This window comes from Anoplolepis gracilipes, chromosome 8, assembly GCF_047496725.1.
Source record: "Anoplolepis gracilipes chromosome 8, ASM4749672v1, whole genome shotgun sequence".
Lineage (NCBI taxonomy): Eukaryota > Metazoa > Arthropoda > Insecta > Hymenoptera > Formicidae > Anoplolepis > Anoplolepis gracilipes.
The window spans coordinates 12,783,602-12,796,014 of NC_132977.1; the positions used below are offsets into that span (position 1 = coordinate 12,783,602).

Sequence of the window (12,413 nt, forward strand, 5' to 3'; positions counted from 1 at the left end):
ATGAGGGAGGACCAATTTCTACTGGTTCTTCCGAGCAATAGCAGTATGCGTTATTTTCCGGACAATACTACCTCGTCATTTATTACGGAATTGCCTCAATCGATACAGTTACACGGCGAATGGGAAGTCGCGCTCAGTGAAATTCAATTTCCCAATACTTTTTTTCATATACAACGCGGTGAGAATATACTCACATTCGCCGATGTTGACATTCAAGGTAACGAGGAAAAAGATTCTGTGATAATTCCGAGGGAAGACGAAATACAGGCTGGCATTTATAAAAATATGGACGAACTTCTCGACGCGATTAATACGACGTGTAAAGGAGTCGGTTTGCATTTTCGTCTGGATCGACGGGGGTTATCCGCCGGTAGTATAGAGTTTTACCTTGAGTGTGATGAAAATAATTGTAAACTAAATCATTATGTAAACTTTTCCGATAAACTTCTACGAATACTCGGTTTAGGGGATGCACTTTATAATGCTCCTAAGCGGGAAGAACGATACTATACTATGCTTACGACGTATAATCCTGATTAAAAAAAAAATCTACATCAATTTTTGTTAAACTCGGTTTTGAAAAGGGACGCTTTGGATTCTTTAGTTACGAATCCTGTAGTTTGGCTCGCGGTATTCCCGATAAACTATTCGTTTATTGTGATATTTGCAAACCTTACATAACAGGCGATGTGCAGTCTCCTCTTCTCCGAATAGTGTCGGTCGAGGGGCATGTTCGCGATTACGAGTACGGAACGAATCAAGTGAAACATTTCTCTTCTCTGCATTATATCCCGTTACGACGAACAAATTTCAGTAGGATTGAAATCGATATAAGAGATCAGTTCGGAAAAAAAATAGCATTCGAATCCGGAACATCGACTATGACATTACACTTTAGGCGAACCCGTTAGTATTGCGAACGTCGGCGTCATAGGGAAAAAGATAAAAATTAAGTTCTCAAATGCAACATGACAGATTACTACGAGTATTACAATTTACAAAGCGGCAGAGGTGGTGGAATTTCGAGAGTTTTCGTCGGCGCACCTTATCAACGCGGTCATGGAATCGGAAGTTTTCTAGGAGGATTATTTAGACGTATACTACCTTATCTAAGTAGAGGAGCGCGTGCAGTAGGGAAAGAAGCTTTACAAGCAGGTGTTAATATAATCGGTGATATTGAAAATAATATACCGTTAAAGGTGTCGACCGAAAACCATTTTAAAGAATCGCGCGAAAATCTCAAGAGAAAAGCTAAAGAAAAAATAAGTAGTCTAATGAAAGGCTCGGAATATAAGATAGATGCGAAAATGCACGTAGCTCAGTTTCCTTTCGCCGGGCTTAACGCGCGTATCGTTAAATACGCGGTAACGTCGTCACATAAACGTCGGCAATCAAATAAGAAAAGATTACCGAAAAAAACCAAAGCGCGGAATAAAACATTAAAAAGCAAGGGGAGAAAGAAAAATCGCAAGTCAAAGAAAAGATATAACTCCTCCGCGAAACGTCGTAAAACTTCTAGAAAGCGCACCGTATCCGACATATTTTCTTAAACGATACTACGCTAAACACAGTAGACAATGAAAATATCAGTAAAAGATATTGATAAAAATTTACGATAAATAATCATGTCTTTTCTTCATACGTATTCGAGCGAGTGTTTAAAAAGTGAACTCGATCTTTTTTCTTTACCACCCACGCAGACTAGCATCGAAAGTTCACAATGGATCTATTACAAACCCGTCAGCTCGCTCTCGGACGACTCACCGATAGAATTCGTCATCCCAGGCCATAGAGAAGAATATTTAGATCTCACACATACCATGCTGAGTCTTCGAGTGCGCGTGGAAACCAACAACGACCTCGCGCCGCGAACGGAAGATACCGCCGCCGCCACAGAGGTCAAAGTAGGTCTCGAAAATCATTTACTCCACTCCATCTTCAATCAGATCGACGTGTATTTCAATCAAAAGCTCGTGCCGCCTCCGAACAACGCTTACGCGTACCGCGCGTACATCGAGGCGTTGTTAAATTACTCTTCACCCGCAAAAACTACCCATCTAACCTCGAGTCTGTGGGACGCGGATACACCCGGATACATGGACGATCTATTGGAATCAAAAGGCAACGCCGCGCTCGTGAGACGAGCTCGATACATTCACGGAGAACGAGCGCTAGATCTTATAGGACATCTTTATTGCGACGTTTTCAATCAAGACAAATTTTTAATTAACGGCGTAGAAGTACGCTTACGACTCGTACGCTCGAAAGATTCATTTTGTCTCATGGAAAGTAACAGTTTATCGAAAATTCATATATTGGATGCCAGCTTACTTGTGAGAAGAGCGAAAATAAGCGCCGGGGTGTTACTCGTACACGCTAGAATGTTGAGTAAAGTTACTGCCAAGTATCCACTTACGAGAGTCGAGGTTAAAACTTTTACGATTCATAGCGGGGTAATGGCGGAATCAATAGATAATGCAATATTAGGTCAACTACCGAAACGAATAATAGTCGGTTTCGTCAATAATAAAACATTTAATGATGATAGAAAATTAAATCCGTTTAATTTTAAAAATTGGGGTATAAATTTCTTCTCGATATATGTTGATGGTATGCAAATTCCCAGTAGGCCATTACAGTCGGTTTTCTCGGTTGAAGAACCGCTTTATGTTGAAGCTTATCAAACGCTTTTTTCGGGGACAGGTATCCATTTTTTGAATGAAGGAAATTCTATAAGCAGAGAGGATTATTTCAAGGGATATACGTTATTTGCTTTTGACCTTACACCCGATTTGTCCGCTAATTGTGCTGGTCATTGGAATCTTGTGAAACATGGAAGTTTGCGATTAGAAGTGCGATTCGAGAGAGCTCTTGCCGAGACCATTAACTGTATTGTTTACGCAGAGTTCGATAATGTGATAGAAATCGACGCGTCGCGTCAAGTCATCGTCGATTTTTCCGGCTAGTTTATCTATGCACGATTTATGCCTCGTAGTGTAATACTCGGTTAAAAATTCCCCCTCCAATTTCAAATAAAATATCGATATCGCCGTGTTTTCCAAAAACGTGTATTGTAACAAAAGAAGATTTAGTTTCATTCGAGACGTGAACGCGAGCGTTTCGTGAAGAGGTTATACTTTGTCATTGCAAGCACATAAATTTTCACAATATGGACATAGTCATCGACATACAAGGCTTCCGTGATGTCAACGATAAATTTATCCTAAAGGAAGTCGCTATTGTCTCCATTAACGCCCCAATCGTCGGTCATTGGATTATGATGTCTCCACATCCATTTGGAGAATTATCCGCAAAAGCAAGACGAGAAAACAATTGGCTCTCGCAAAATTATCACGGTATCGAGTGGTTCGACGGTGAAACTAATCTGAAATATTTTATTTCACATTTGCGCGAAATTACAAGACGTGTGCGTTACATTTACGTTAGAGGCAACGAAAAGGCAAGCTACTTGCGGAATATACTTTCCAGAGATATAAATAATTTGGAAGATATCTCTCCGCCATTTAAAAATCTATCGTCAAAAGAAGAAGACGGACGATATTGCTCTCACCACGGATTTTGGAATTTTGGAATCTTCCGTTGCGCATTACACAATGCTTATAAACTAAAATACTGGTTAGTCACACAAAATAATCGTGATATCGACGTTACGTTTAGTACTCAAGTTAGTTGTAGTACTGAGAAAGATTGTGAAATATACTCCGAGAACCCGGACGACGAAATCGCCGAGGAAATCGAAAGCAAAGATTATGTTTTTTGTGACATGAATGAAAATATTAAATCGAGTAGAGAAACAAAATCTGCAAAAAATCGAACATCTAATTGAAAAAGAAGAAGAAGAGGGATTCGTGAAATTGACGAAATCAAAGACGTTGCTGGATGAAAACAAGTTTAAAATTACTAACATTACTACGCAAACCGACATTGAAAACCCGAAAGCCGATATTGATAAAATCGCATTATCAAAAGAGGTAAAAACCGACGTTATTTAAATAATACCGCACGTTCGTTCGCCTTTGTTGGAAAAAAATGAACTCTCGCGAAATTTTGCAAGCACTCCATCATCTCAATGCCAGACATGTGAGAGTGTATTCTGCCGACAGAGTTCCGAGGGTGTGGACGAGGTCGAAGGCCATCGTTGTTAACACCGACAACCATACTCGACCTGGAGAACATTGGGTCGCTTTCTTCCTCAATAAATACGATACAGGCACTTACTTCGATAGCTACGGTTACCCCCTTTGTTTTCCGGATTTTTACTCCGACTGCGGCGAAATTCCACCATCCACCATTGGAACACCCAGCAATTACAAGGAATTTTTTCTTAAACTTGCGAGCAATACTACTGCGTATTTTTATATTATATGTGTAGCGGTTACGATCTTAATCAGTTTCTTACTCTTTTTACCGAAGATTGCGAACGTAACGATCGCTTGATTGTACGATTATTTAATAAAATTTTCTTTCACGAAAAACGTATTAAACATACCGACATGTAATGCTTAAACATGTAAACCTTTGTGTAATAAAATATAAAAAATACATTGTACTATTATTTAATAAAAATTAATTATTACCTTAATTATATGTAATAAGAATCTTGATTTTTGTAGTAAAAATCTGCATCAATAAATGTGAGCAATTTTATTTTTAATCATCTATTTCTTTCACCCGCTCCTCTTTCCCATTTTACATATAAGTAGTTCCGTTACTTTTATTGTTGAAAGAGGATGTTCCGCAACCTCTTTCAACAATAGGCGCTCATCGTAATATAAGACACCGATAATACTATTTCTTTCGTTGCGTCATACCATCGCGTTTGACAGAACCTGCACGTTCCTGTGTTATTATCTTTTTTTTCATTTTCACAGGCATGACGTTATACATGGTCAACTACCATGTGACGTCATTTGTTTTGACGGGCCATACCTGCCCCACGTGCAGAACGCACTTTTCCGTCCCACCACCGTCACCGTAACCGTTATCGCCCCAAGAGCCATACCTGCCCCGCTTGCAGAACGTCAAAGCGCTTTTTACTCCCTTCACCAGCACCGTAACCGATATCGGACCAAGAGCCATACCTGCCCCACTACGTAACATAAATGCCTTATCTAACCTTTACTCTAGTAAGTTCTTATTTAGCTCAACACACCAGGACCAGGATCAGCAATACAAAGAACCCAGGTTCAAGTCCCGAGAAAACCAGAAAATTTTTCCAAAAAATAAATTTTTCTTACCTGAGCACGAACCCTTCCCCCTCCAACCACCACTTTTTTTCTGTCAGTCCCGGTGGTGGTGGGGGAAAACACCAGACACCCCCGCGGTGCTCGAGGGCGCGGTGGTGGGGGTTTGTTTTGACGGGCCATACCTGCCCCATTACTACTGGCGTGCTTGTCCCTCTTTTGCTCCGAAAGACGAATAGGAACAATATTTTCGTTGTCGATGGTATACACATTGATTGAAATATTGTTATATTTCAAACTTTTTAATTTGATTAAGAGTCACTGAAAACTCAATGTCTCGAAGATTTAGCACATCCGTATAATGCGGGTAATTCTCGTTCAACACTTCTTTCAGCGGGATACATAGCAGCAGTCACTGCCCGTGCAAAACATGCATTGTCTTTGGATTGCACGTTAACTATCGCTCGCTTCATCATTATCTTTCGCGGTAATATAATATGACATCCCGCACACATAGGATTATATTTATTTATATTTACAGTCAAATTAAGTATACGCGATAATGCCCACCCACTATTACGTTCTTGAAATTCTTCGAGAGATGCTAAAGTGGGCTCGATAACACGTTGCTCGTACCATTCGCGTAAATCAGATGTACGAAATAGTTCACAGTTTTTTGTACTTACACTTTTATCGTCGTGCTTTTCACCCGCCACAAACTCACCGTTAAACACAGTATTTACTTTCACGCTGCAGTGTATTTTGATAGCGTCTCGCACATGTTCGAGCACGATATCACTCGCGTCTTCGAGAAACTGACGAGGTTCGATATAATTGATATTGATTATCGCACCAGTCGATATACGGTTCTCGAACGCTGTATCAATTTCTCGCCAAAATAGTGCAGCTTGATGCGCGCTGTGTCCGGCACCCGCGTGTACGAAACGTTTACGCAACGCATTTTTCAGTCCTTCGAGTTGCGCGATCTTTGCGATCAACAATTGTTGATATCCGATTGATATTCGCGGTCGTTTAATTCGACTCTGCTCTTCCAACGACTTGATATATTCATCGCATCGCACCTCCCACGCAAAGTACTCCTCCACCGAATTTATCAAGGTGGATTGATGTGTTAAAACCTGCTCCATTTTTTACATATAAGGTACACTCGCACAAGCTTCGACAATAATGGCAAAAATGTGACACTCTGTTCTGATTTATATCTAATCGTTATATTCTTTTCGCGTTGCGAAACGTTATTCTTTCGTGTAAACATCCGTCATTTCTATAATATCATGTTTCTTTATCTCACACATATTTCGTGGTAATGTAATATAATATGACATCCTGTACGCATAGCATTATATTTATTATTTATATTTATAGTCAAATATAATAATGCCCACCCACTATGCGAAACGTTATTCTTTAGCGCAAACATTCGTACTGTTGGCGTTCTGTATATGTTCATTTAGCAAAAATTTTATCTCACGCTTTGTCATATACATTTGTAACTGAATATTTGAATCGATTTCATCATACGGCAGCCACCCACGGCGCTCGAGAAAGCACGTGGGGACGATTTTTAATAATTTTTTAGCAGCCTTACATTGGCGCTTGCAAAATTACATCAGAAATACTCCCCTCCTCATTACATTTTGCGATATTACAAATTGCTCGCAGTACTTTGAATAGTTTAGTATCGTATCAGTTGTCCGTACATAAGGTTGTGCAAAAAAAAATGTGCTCCGCAAAAAAAACCAACAAGATGAATTTTTACATTCCGATTGAGAACGGTGAAATTCAATCAAAGAAAATGTAAGTTTCATTTATTTTCTAAATATTATTTTTTTAATATATTTTAATATTTTATATAGCGTTTCATCTCGTCGTGCGGTTGCATACTTAGGAGAAGGTATACCTTAACCCCGACATCTTACAAATATTTGGAGATTGGAATAAGCGTTGGAGCTATGTCTTATGTGAAATTGATACTTAGTGACAACCGAGGCAATCGAGTAGTATTGCTTATCGTACTCTGGCACTCATTGATGCAGAAACAGACATTGAACGACATGTACAATCGACTGAAAGTCAACCATTATGGATCTGCGATCTATCTATCCAAATGATTGCATTAAACGGATCGAGGATTGTTAAATTAACATTATTTAATAAGTCTTTGTATATGCAACCTCAACCATTATTACATTTATTCGATTTTGAAGATTGTATCGATCATATGCATTCATGGTTGTGTCAAAATACACATCTCGTGAATGAAAAGTTTAAACAATTTTGTAACGTTTTGCAACGTAACAATATTACTAATGTAAATGATGCTGTGAAAGCGATTCGCGAGAGTGACGCGTTCGATAGCGGATCACTTGTAGATTGCGAATTGTTGGCGTGTGCTATAAATGATATACTTTATGTTACTTGTAATAAATAAAAAATAAAAAATTATTATTAACATTAATGTTTCTCTTCACACTATTTTATTCTACGACTCTTCCTCCTCCTCGCGCTATCTTAGTCTCAGTCAAACAAAGACGTTTATCTCTCATAGGATCATATGCATAGTCTATTTAGAAAGAAATGAGATATGGGATCTTGTGTTATATATTTGGGATAAATGCGCGTGGCTAGTTTTTTCTCTACACTCTAAGAAGAAGTTTATTACGTGCTCGTATCGCGAGTAAGTCTATGCATTGTGCTCGTGTCACGAGTAAATCTGTGCATTGTGCTTGTATCTTTCGTAAATTTGTTTTGTACATAATATTAATAAAATATGGATGAAAATAATAGCGGTTTTGATAATGTCAGAGATAATGGTGATGATTATTTAATGATCATTTCTGACGAAAAGGAATCGGACATTGAAGTGCCACTCTTAGAACTATCTAGTGATGATGATGAAAATAATGACAATATTGGGAATATCGGTTTAGATGATATTGAAAATAATGGTGATGATAATATGGATGATTCTGACGAAGAGGGATCGGACATTGAAGTACCACCCTTAGAGGATAGTGACTATGAGAGTGACGAAAGTGTTTTTTCGGATATAGACTTACCGGAAATTAATTCGTATGATGGACTAAAAAGGATGTGTTGCATATATTTTTATTATGCAACTACAGATAGTACTTATTTCTGTGCATCATGTTTTATGAGAGTGGCGGAACTTTTTGATGAGATTTGTGCTGTGCGGGCACACACAATTAATATTTACTCATTAATTCTCGGACTATTTTGTAGCGAGTGTCGATATCCGTTATATCAAATATTACCTTGTAATATGTGTTCGATTTGTATAACATAAGACTTGTGTGTGAATACAACAAAAACTATTATTGTGTAAGTGTAGCGTGGATGAATTGTACACGCACATACACCGAGGACTTATGTGTGAAAACATCAAAAACTATTATTGTTACGCATGGGTGCGTGATGATGTTCTGAGGCCTGAGATCTCGACGTGGAGTATCAACATTTGTATGCGGATATATTCGGCCTCCGCAGGCTATTCGGAGAGGAGCCCCTTGTATTGTAAGTATGCGCAAATTTTAAATATTTTTTTTTTTAAGTACTAATAAAAATGTTCATTTTCTTTTCTGTTACAGACGCAGCCGTCACGAGTTCCCCCTCCGCCTCGCTCCAACGGATTTTTAGTTTTTAAATTTCTTATATTTTTAATTTTCATATTTTTATATTTTTTATTTTTTTTAATTTATATTTTTTTATATTTTACATTTTTAATTTTATATTATATTATATTTTTAATTTTAAAACACATACACACACACTCTTTATATGTATACATACTTTTTAAATAAAAATTTATGTTAAACTCATATATATATTACTTATTTGCGCCTTCTTCATCTATCCCATCCTTCTTCCTCTGTATTAGATATAATTCAACAATAAGATATATAATAGATATATAATAAGATAATATTTAATATTATAAAAAAACTTAACATACAAAAATTATCTTTTTCTCGCGTACGCCTTAGTCTCCGTCTTACTTCTCCTTTGCTATCCTCCTTCCTCTCTATTCTTTCTCTCGCACCCATATCTCCTTTTCCTATCATCATGCTCTCCTTTTCCTATCATCACGCACTCTTTGTCATACACATACAGCGCCTTCCTTTTTACACCACATCATACTCTCCTTGTCCTTCGCTATATAGAACTCTTATAGCACCGTCTCTCTCTACCGCGTTGCGAACGCCTATCGCACCGTCTCTTTCTATCGCGTTGCAAACGTCTATAGCACCGTCTCTCTCTACCGCGTTGCGAATGCCTTTAGCACCGTCTCTCTCTACCGCGTTGCAAACTCGCGTCGTTACCATGGGGATATAAAAAATTTATTAATATTAATCTAATTATTTATTGCAAGTATACATTATGGATAAACAGAGTGGGGTGAATATTTTATCTATAACAGTTGACATTCCTCTCTCTCACCATCAGACCTCCGCAATCAGTCGGAGAGGACACTCCCTCCACCTGCGGAATCATATGTACCTCCTTTCTTCTCCCCTTCCCCCGTCCCCCTCAATCTGGGTAGCATTTGGTACCCCCCCATATCAGTACCGGGGGGGGGGAGGTAAGCGGTCCCCCCTCAGATTTCTGTATTAGAACTCTCTTATTATATCTACTTATAATTGTGTATACTATAATTATATATACAATAATTTTTGCTCCACTCATGAATTGCATAAATTAAATAAAATAAAACTTAAAATATGATACATTCTTTATATAGAAATTTATATACTAATTGATTTCAAATATCAAACCCACCTTATAAATGTTTGTCATTCTTCAATACAAAGGCAACGGATTAAGATTCAGTATTTATAACTTTAGGCAGAAGTAAAAATTGTAAAAAAATAATAAGTAATAGATTGTAATATTTAAAAGCAATTTTTAAAATTACTGAATAAAAGAATCGACATATATAATACTAATTTATTGGTCCTAATTATTGGTATGTTGAAGCGGTATTGTTATATATGAATCAATTTCATCAGGATGTTTTATTTTTAAACATTTTTTTGTTATTCGTGTTATTGGAATTGTTATTGAATCATAAGTTATTGTATTTGATATGACCAATATTCCAAGTTTTTCCGAATCGTATGGCATAGTAAAAAAAAGATGTGGGATTTATAAAACGTTTTGCGCGAATGAATAAACTGTGATTATCATCAAATATATCTAAAATGAATAGTACAAACTTGTCATCGAGAATAGCACAGTCATCCGTTTTGTTTAGTGCAATTTTAAAATTTTGAAATTGCACATGAGAAATTGTGTTATTTCTTTTGTAAATAGCAATGGGATATTGTACTAAGCGATAGGGTTGAACTGGAAGTTTTAATTCTTCCAATACACGATTACATAATTCCTGTAAATGTTTTCCAGAATTATGTAATTTTTTTTTTAATTTTCAGCATATGGTTTTCAAACTTGAAACAACTAAAATTATCTAAGCAACCAAAAATTCGCACATTATTAGCAAGGTGAATAAGATTGTGAACATTGTGAGAAAAATGTTCTTCACCATAAATTTTTCCAAAATTAGAAACAAACCATAATAGCAATGAATCTGCATAAGCATTGAATTTTACACATAATTGAAAATCAGTTAAAATCCTTATAGCAACACTGAGAAAAAGAAAATTGTTGTAACAAGTGATAGATAATACAGGTTTCATTATTACAATTCCTGTGTATAGTAAAAATTGGCGAAATTCCGTCGCTTTCCATTTATCTATATTATGTAAAGCTCTTGCTAAAGGCTTTCTTGCAAATTTTAACGGAATATAAGATTTCATTGCGATTAAATGAGACGAAACAGAATTTATATTTTTTGTTGATAACCGAATATTTTTATTTCTCCTAAGCCATAATTGTAATAACCGTTTTACGACACCTAAACAAACGAGATGCATACCCGTACAGCATTTTAGATTACAGATACATAGCAAATAGATAAAATTTGAAATGTTGCTATATAGCAGATACATAACAATATATATAAATTATATATTAAATACATGTTTAATACCGATAAATGTCCGCGCTATGGATATGTAATTCACGTTACATATTAGATACATATGATTATATATATTCGATACGTGTTAAATACGTAAATTATATATTTCATACGTAGCTGTAATATTGCAAATACGCGTCTAAAATGTCTCATATAAGTTATTTATTCATATATACATATAGAGCGTTTTCCAGCAACCGATACAAACATAATATTACACAGAATATCATTCTATCTTATTTCAATACCAATGAACAACAAAGATAGAATGATTTTCTGTGTAACTCTGTCTGTGTCGCTTGCTGGAAAAAAATTATTTCTAAAACTAAAATAAGATATAAACTTTTTAAAATTTTCTTGTTAACTTATTTATTTTTAATATTATATATTTAATATATAATATGTATATTTTTATAAAATATATATTTTTTATATAACACTTTTGACATATATTTTAGTTATAGTATAGTATTTTAATATTTTAGTTATAGTATATAGTATTTTAATATCACATCATATCAGTCTATATATATCAGTATGTAGTACTTATTTTAATATCACTTCATCAATTTGATGTTGATCAGTTTGATTAGTTTGGTTTTTCTTTGTCTCTGAAACAATCAATAAATTTAATGTTTAATATGTAATATTATTGTTAAATATAAAAATATAATAAAGACAAAAAAGAAAGGCGTTTCTATAATATATTATATAATATATTATATATATATATATATATATATATTATAGAAACGCCTTTCTTTTTTGTCTTTATTATATTTTTATATTTAACAATACTTAAAATTTATAATTTATATTATTTATAGTTATTAAATAATTATGTGAATGATTATATATAGTTTCATATATATATATATATATATATATATATATATATATATATATATATATATATATATGTATGTACCATATTGTTGTGTATATTTTTCATATTTACATATTTACAAATTTTGTTTTTTATTTCAATAATTTACATATTTCAAATTATTTTAGAGACTTTTTGAAATTGAAAGGCGGGACAAATCTACAAGATGTGATAAAAAACATTTTCAAAACATTAATAAAGGATGACATATTAATGTCATACAGTTGGAAAGGAGCTCGAGGAA

General features: G+C 35.2%; 2 pseudogenes; one reads left to right on the top strand and one right to left on the bottom strand.

Moving 5' to 3' along the window:
- LOC140668337 (uncharacterized) lies at positions 1-911 on the top strand (annotated as a pseudogene).
- Positions 912-10,129: 9,218 nt separating this feature from the next.
- On the bottom strand, positions 10,130-11,047 carry LOC140668339 (uncharacterized; annotated as a pseudogene).
- Positions 11,048-12,413: the final 1,366 nt, after the last annotated feature.